General features: G+C 40.7%; 1 long non-coding RNA gene across 1 annotated transcript in view; it reads right to left on the bottom strand.

The window, feature by feature from the left end:
- Window positions 1-1,549: 1,549 nt before the first annotated feature.
- LOC123983328 overlaps window positions 1,550-8,419 on the bottom strand; it is a 15,469-nt gene continuing 8,599 nt past the window's right edge. Inside the window, exon 2 of the long non-coding RNA XR_006828169.1 lies at window positions 1,550-3,191. This is a non-coding gene — a long non-coding RNA (uncharacterized LOC123983328). The remainder of the gene's footprint in view (window positions 3,192-8,419) is intronic.

The raw sequence follows: 8,419 nt of genomic DNA on the forward strand, positions 1-8,419 counted from the left end.
AGGCAGATGGCCGCCCACCCTGAGCCATGGTTCCGCTCGAGGTTTCTGCCTCTTAAAAGGAAGTTTTTCCTTGCCTCTGTCGCCTAGTGCTTGCTCTTGGTGGGAACTGTTGGGCTTCTGTAAATATCATCACAGAGTACGGTCTAGACCTGCTCTTTTATGAAAAGCGCTGTGAGATAACTGTTGTTGTGATTTGGCGCTATATAAATAAAATTGAATTGAATTGAAAATTGAATCACTTTCTGTCACTTTTTTTGCTGCATCAGCATAAGATACCTGATTAGGTACTTTATATTTCTGTTCCTCTCTAGCTTGCCTTTGAACAGGGCATCCTCCAAAAGCAGCACTGTCTTCAACGCCAAAATTGCAGCATTTTACTTTTGTATCCTGACCACATTCCATATTCATGTTCACCTCCACATCTAGCACATCTTTGTTTTCCTTTACATTATCCTGCCGTGTTTCCCATTCTTTGACACTTGAAACATCGAAGTGGTGCTGGGATAAACTCTCTTACATAACTCAGATGTCCCATTCTTAATCTCTTTGGCATCACTTTTCAAACTCAAGGACTGACAGGCTATTAGTTTTCACCCCTTTGCTTTGTGTTTGCAGTCTTATGGCTTTCACCACCTTTCCTCTTTTCACTTTCTGAATTTTCTCCTCCATTGTCATTGCCAAAGGTGCATCATAAATAATACTTCTAAGCTTTGCTGCATTCCTAGGGGTATGAACACTGATCCTTTCTCCATTCAGTGTTTTTGCTCTCTTTGAAGCTGGTCAGTAGCAAAGACCAGCTGCCTCATTTTACTTAAATATTTGGCAAACTTGATTTTAACCCTCTCTTTCTCAATTGCTTTTGTTTTAATGGGTGAAAATGTCCCTTCTTTTTTCGATGTTATCATTTTCCATTCAGTTTGTTTATCCTCCTTTCTCACATTTATCATTGTAGGCTTCACGTTTTTGTCGCCCACCTCCAAACCATAGGTTTAACTTCCAGAACTACTGCACCTACCTTTCCTCTTTTTATTTACATCCTGCCATGACAAACTTACTTTTACCCATTCACGGTACAGCTAATTTGACAAATACTAACGCTTGCTCTCAACAGCACGCTCAAACACAATTTCGACAGTCTCTTTTCTTCTAAACCTGTCTTTTCTGTAGTGGGGGGAGGGACGAGTCCCCTTGCCTGGCTGCAATTACGAATTTGTAGAAGTGGCGACTCCATCCATGGAGGTGGTGAATTCACTAACAGTTGCACATGTTGGTTGCAAAGACTGTATATAAAGATTGGCAGTGAGGTCCTAATGGTTGGCTAAATGCACAATAAAAATTTCAGTGGGAAAGTACGTGTGTGATTGGAGGAAGTACTACCCATACAGTCCAGTAGAGGGCGGAGCCTGTGTGAGATTCAACTTGTGTGCAAATGAAGGTCTTATACTTTTATAGTACCTTTCAAAGCTCTCATGGTAGCACCCCACCCCCCTTTCGTCACTAAAATAACCTGATTAATTCAGAGGCACTATGAAGTAATGACACAAAAAAGTACAAGTAATTTATTTATTTACAGTTAAAGTACACAACTACAGTGGCAAATATAAATGTCAAAAAGTAAATCTTGCTGATCTGGTTGCTCACATAATCTAATAGGTTTAGAGTAGCTGACCAAAGAGGTCAAGGGTCAAAATCAAAAACTACAGAATACGAAGCAGCAAGAACGAATTACAATAGGCCATTTCATTCCGACAGACTTTGTTATTCATCACAGCAAAGACTTAAATATAACAACCCCAAAACAGTGCTGCTGGAGAAGCTTGTGAACAGATGATGCTCAACTTCCCTCCCACCAAAGAATCATTTCAATAAATTTTTATGTAAGAGGATTCATAAAGAATGCATTTTCTGTGCCATTACAAAATTGCAGTTTGCAACATTGGTGCAGGATCACTGAGTCGCTTATACTGAGCAGTAGCTGTGACAGGAAAGCACGTCATTCAAAACGTCTTTCACATTTAGTGCAACATGTCTGCCCTCATCACTGCTTTCTGTAATACCTCCATGGCTCTGAAGGGGGCAGACTGATGGGACACTTATGGCAGTCCAAACTTCATGTCAAGTCATGTTCAGACCCATCCCTACACGTCTGTGAATACAAAGTGACACATTAACATTTACACACCAATAACACAAGTAATTCACAGCTTCAAATTAATACAAATAAGAAAATGAAAATGTTTCTGTCCACAGTGAATGGACATCTGGTAAAATGTCTGATGATGTACTTGCACCCATACATAAAGTATGCTGCTTTTGTACAAACCACTAGGAAGGTAACAGGGCTCATTGGACAGGACACCAGAGCTTGACAATAATGGGTGAATACACAACCTCCTGCACCTAAGACACCAAAGCATATTTTTGGTACCACTCAACCCTCCGCACTTGACTGAAGGCTCACCTCTAATCATGCAAAGAAGTAGTTTCTTTTTATTTAATTTATTGAAGAGAGCCATCAGTGGTGGTGATTAGTAAAAAGGAAACGTGGCGGTGAGTGCAGGGAATAAAAACTGCAAATTCCAATGAAAAGCATCACACCCCAAAAGCTACCCATAGATATATATACACACAATGAAGAGCTGCTGGTTCAGCTTTACATCTTACTGCAAACGAGAGAAAAGCGGTTTTATTGATCAGATATGACCAAACAGAAAGTGACAGTGGAGTGGTTTCCGCAGAGGAAAGAGGAGCTAGTGGTGTTAATGTTTCATCAGTCAGACTGTCCTAGAAAAGACTGCTGGGTTGCCATGTTTGCCCTTCTTATAGCCCTCCTATTCAGAATCTGATGGTGGTTGGGAGACGGGATTGTGCAAATGTCTCCTGAAGAGGTGGACAGAAAAATGCCCTCACGCCCGACGCCCTTTAATGTTTTAGGAGGTCCGACCAACACACAGAAATGGTAACTGAGAAAACAGGAGAGAGAAGAAGACTCTGAAGGAGGCAACAGTTCTGAGAGCAGAGCAGTCAGTCATAAAGGACTTCCAACGGTAGCTGTAGTAGCGGGTAATTAATAGTGGTGGTGGTAGTATTAGCATGTCGGATTGCTTCAGGGCTTGGTCCGCCAGGTTGCATTGTGGGGCTCATCGAGGAGCTAGAAGATGGAGACCCGCAGGAGGTACACTGGACGCCATCTAGAGGAAACAAATGACAAGAAGCAGGAAGTTCAAACAATGCTCTGTTTTAAATCACTGGAAACATTAAACTTCCCTGTACTTTCACTGCTTCCAGATAAACATGTATGTATAACTGTAAATTGTTCATCATCAATCATTTTCAAACCACAAAGTCATCTAAAATGTTATGCACCCTGTAAGCTACATTATCAAATACAGTAACTGCACCATTTCGAAACTGGGGAAACAGCTGTAGGTATGGTATATTGGTGCTAGGGCTGAAATGATTCATAGATTAAATCAATTATTAAAATGCATTGATGCAAATTCTTTGCATCGAGGCTTCGTTTAATCGATATAACTATACAGCACACTGTTTTGCGCGGACATTTATTACTGTCGCACATCGCGCTTACGCTATGAACACAACGTGATTATGATGGCGCTGTTTGCAAAGTGGAGGAAGAGAGAGAAAATAGCGAGGGACGAAGAAGAAAGTGTTTAAAGTATGGGATTATTTCAAGCTAAAAGAAAACAGTAAATGTTACAGTCCGTCCACCGTAAAACGAAACTTATGTCGCCTCGGCAACAGCATGAAAGCATCTGATCAGAAAGCAGCCTGTGTTCTGCCAGCGGACCACAGACAAGGTAACAGTAACTTTAGCATTTAACTGAAATCACGGTTGATTGATTGAAGGCTAGCCAAAGTAAGCTGCAGTCCTCAGCTGAAAATGTTTACACGTGTGTTTGTTCTCCTTTTTGGGCCGTGAGTTGTAACCTCACAGCCATGAGTTACTGGGTGTCGGGGAGCTGCACCTTTTTCCTCACCTGCAACTCTCTCTGTAGCTCAGCCAATCCCTGCGACCCGCTTGTGCTAATCCACCCCAGGGTATATAAAGGAATCCTGAAGTAAAATTCAATACCTTTTTAAGACCTTTTCAAGACTTTTTCAACATATGTTAAGACTGCTGCAACACTTTGAGCTAACCGATTAAATCAGCCACACACCTTTAAAAAGGGACATTTGAGTTTTTAAAAGGATTTTAAATATATTTATAACATATTTATTGCCTATATGTCAACAGGTTGTAACGCTACCTAAAAATTGAGGCATTCACCAACTTTCTCAGTTGCCTATAACTGCGCGTATGGGCCAACTGTTTTCTATGTGAAGGTCAGATTTCCTGCGAAAAGCAACTTTCGCCGCCGCGCCATACAAAAGTACCCCTTAAACGACGCATCGATGAATCGTTGAAATAATCTATAGAAGCTTTCAATACTAAAATCATCGTTAGCTGCAGCCAAGCAAAGGATATTTTGCCTCATAATTACCGCACCGCCCATTCATAAACCTTATATCTACATATGTAGGATGCTGCCGGATCGTGTTGCATAGGACACGCCTCTGTGTGATGATGTTTTTCGCTAAATTGCGATAACTGAAAAACTTATTTTCATTAACTCCTCTGAGGAGGGAAGTCCTACCACCACCAACCTTGGCATCCACTAAAACAAAAGCTTGCATTGCTTATCTAAACACGTCCTGCATTATTAACGGTGTTGTTTGCCGTGTTACAAACAAGCTGTGGCATCATTCCCCTCCGAGAGTATCTATTCAGTTTTCACGCAATGTCACATTCCAAGGAAAACGCTCCCTTGTAAGGCAAAAAAAGACGTTATTTTCCGCTGCCTTCCAACCAGGAAGCAAGTGATACACTGTTACAATGAGTTTGTTACTTTTTGCATTGCCAAAATGCTGGATGGTTGTTGTGCTTTCGGATTTACTAATTGAGGAGGAGACAAGACTGGGCTGTGTTATCCCCAGAAGGTGAAACATTACTGCAGCGAGCGGCGGCAGGGATCTGGTGGTTTTTAACGATAGAAATGTGGCAGCGGATGCTGATGGATGGATCGGATATGCAAAACACACAGGTTCAGGAAATCGCACCCCAAGCAGGGAGCATAGTAGATACAAAAGCAAAACCTGTTACAATGGATACACCTCAAGCTAGGGGATATTAAGTTCTGGAATGGAAAAAGTCCTATATGAGGCTTCAGCAGTCTGGTAATCTTTGCCATGACGCTCGTGTGTAGGTTTATTGCTAACGTTTTATTCCAGCAACAAACCTACAGTACATGCAACTACAAGCATGTATTCCTCTGTTCACAGCAAGTAAACTGTCAAACACAGAAAATTTTGTACTAAACATACAAGGAAGTAGACTAATTTGATGTTTTCCCCTCCAAAAACCCCTCCCTTTCTGAACAACTGCTGACAGGCTTTCAGCCATAGCCGTGAAAAAGCTGGAAGCTTATTTGCATATATTTTAGTCTATTCTAGTTTTAAAGAGTTGTATATATGTTCTGTGTGGAGTGTGGAGGGGACTACAACTTTCATTTCAGTGTGAAGCACTGTGGTGTAGAATGACAAATAAATGAACCTTGAAAAAACAGTGAGGCAGAAATTAGCAGGTGAAATAACACTGGACTGTACCAAGCAAGGCTGGAGGGGTGGGTGTAGGTAGGTAAATTCCTTTTGGATGCTATAGCTGTAGGCCTGTCATGATGTATAGTGACGGTGTCTGCCCCCCGACCATCGAAATTATTGAAATCAAAGGTAAACAGAAGAGGAGCTGTGTATAAAAACCTCATCAAAATTAAAACCACTAGAGCAATAGTGCAAACTAATAGGAAAATTAAATGTGGACTCTTAAACATCAGATCTCTCTCTTCTAAAGGTGTACTAGTAAATGAACTAATATCAGATTATGATCTTGATTTATTTTGTCTTACTGAAACCTGGCTGGGTGATGGAGAATATGTTAGCCTAAATGAATCCACCCCTCCCAGTCATATTAATACTCACATTCCTCGAGGCACAAGCCGAGGAGGTGGAGTTGCACCTATCTTCGACTCTAGCCTACTAATCAGCTCTAAACCTAAACTAAATTATAACTCATTTGAAAGCCTTGTTCTTGGTCTTGCACACCCAAGTTGGAAATCACTGCAATCAATTCTTTTTGTTATAGTGTACCGAGCACCTGGTCCGTACTCTGAATTTGCAGAGTTTTTGTCAACTTTAGTCCTTAAAACGGACAAAGTTATTATTGTAGGGGATTTTAATATTCATGTGGACGTTGAGAATGACAGCTTCAGTACTGCGTTTATCTCTCTGTTAGATTCCATTGGCTTCTCTCAGAGTGTTCATGAACCGACTCACTGTTTTAACCACACCCTCGACCTTGTTTTGGTGTATGGTATGGAAATTGAACATTTAGTGGTGTTCCCACAGAATCCCTCTTTATCTGACCACTGTTTGATAACTTTTGAGTTTGTATTGCTGACCTACACGCCATTGGGCAAAAATTTCTATACAAGATGTCTGTCTGATAGTGCTGTAGCTAAATTTAAGGATGCGATTCCATCAGCTCTAAATTCATTATCAAGTCACAAAGTAACGGAGGATTCCTATGCTAATTTCAGTCCCTCCCAAATCGATCATCTTGTTGATAGTGCTGCAGGCAAGACGGTTAGCTCCATGGTATAATACTGAAACTCACAAATTAAAGCAAATATCGCGGAAACTTGAGAGGAATTGGCCTTCCACCAAAGTGGAAAATTCTCCTTTAATTTGGCAAGATAGTCTTAAAACTTATAGGAAGGCCCTCCGTAATGCCAGAGCAGCGTACTACTCGTCATTAATAGAGGAAAATAGGAACAACCCCAGGTTTCTTTTCAGCACTGTAGCCAGGCTGACAGAGAGTCACAGCTCTATTGAGCCAAGTATTCCCATAGCTCTCAGTAGTTACGACTTCATGAGCTTCTTTAATGATAAAATTCTAACTATTAGAAACAAAATTCACCAAGACCTGCCCTCAACTGGCACCGACTTATCTCTAAACTCGGGAACCTTAGAAACAGCTGTAGAACCAGATACATGTTTAGACTGCTTTGCTTCCCTCAATCTTTACCATCTAACTTCAATAATTTCTTCATCTAAACCATCAAACTGCCTCTTAGACCCCATCCTGACTAGGCTGAAGAAGTTTTACCCCTAGTCAGCACTTCTCTACTAGATATGATCAATCTATCTTTATCAACAGGCTATGTACCACAGTACTTTAAAGTAGCTGTAATTAAACCTCTTCTGAAAAAGCCCAAACTTGATCCGGATGTTTTAGCCAACTATAGACCTATATCTAACCTTCCATTTCTCTCTAAGGTTCTGGAGAAAGCAGTTGCTAAACAGCTGTGTGACTTTCTACAGAGCAATAGTTTATTTGAGGATTTTCAGTCAGGATTTAGAGCTCATCATAGCACAGAGACAGCACTGGTGAAAATTACGACGTCCTTATTGCATCAGACAAAGGACTTGTCTCTGTACTGGTTTTATTAGATCTTAGTGCTGCATTTGATACCATTGACCATCAGATCCTATTGCAGAGACTGGAACATTTCATTGGCATTAAAGGAACCGCTCTAAGCTGGTTTAAGTCCTATTTATCAGATCGATTTCAGTTTGTACATGTTAACGATGAGTCCTCCATGCACGCCAAAGTTAGTCATGGAGTTCCACAAGGATCTGTCCTCGGACCAATCCTTTTCACTTTATATATGGTTCCTTTAGGCAATATTATCAGGAAATATTCCATAAACTTTCATTGTTATGCAGATGATACTCACGTTATATAACTTACGTTATATCTATCGATCAAGCCAGATGAAACTAATCAGTTAGCCAAACTTCAAATGTGCCTTCAGGATATTAAAACCTGGATGACCTGTAATTTTCTAATGTTAAACTCAGATAAAACAGAAGTTATTGTTCTGGGGCCCAAGCACCTCTGTGACGCATTATCTAAAGATATAGTTTCCCTTGATGGCATCGCCCTGGCCTCCAGCACCACTGTGAGGAATCTTGGAGTTATCTTTGATCAGGACATGTCATTTAAGTCTCACATTAAGCAAATTTCAAGGATTGCCTTTTTTCACCTACGTAATATTGCGAAAATCAGGAAGATCCTGTCTAAAAATGATGCAGAAAAACTAGTCCATGCATTTGTTACTTCTAGGCTGCATTACTGCAATTCCCTATTATCAGGCTGCTCGAAAAAGTCCATTAAGACTCTTGAGCTGATCCAGAATGCTGCAGCACGTGTTCTGACAGGAACCAGGAAAAGAGATCATATTTCTCCTGTCTTAGCTTCTCTGCATTGGCTTCCAGTAAAATCCAGAACAGAATTTAA

This window comes from Micropterus dolomieu, linkage group LG14, assembly GCF_021292245.1.
Source record: "Micropterus dolomieu isolate WLL.071019.BEF.003 ecotype Adirondacks linkage group LG14, ASM2129224v1, whole genome shotgun sequence".
Taxonomy (NCBI): Eukaryota; Metazoa; Chordata; class Actinopteri; order Centrarchiformes; family Centrarchidae; genus Micropterus; species Micropterus dolomieu.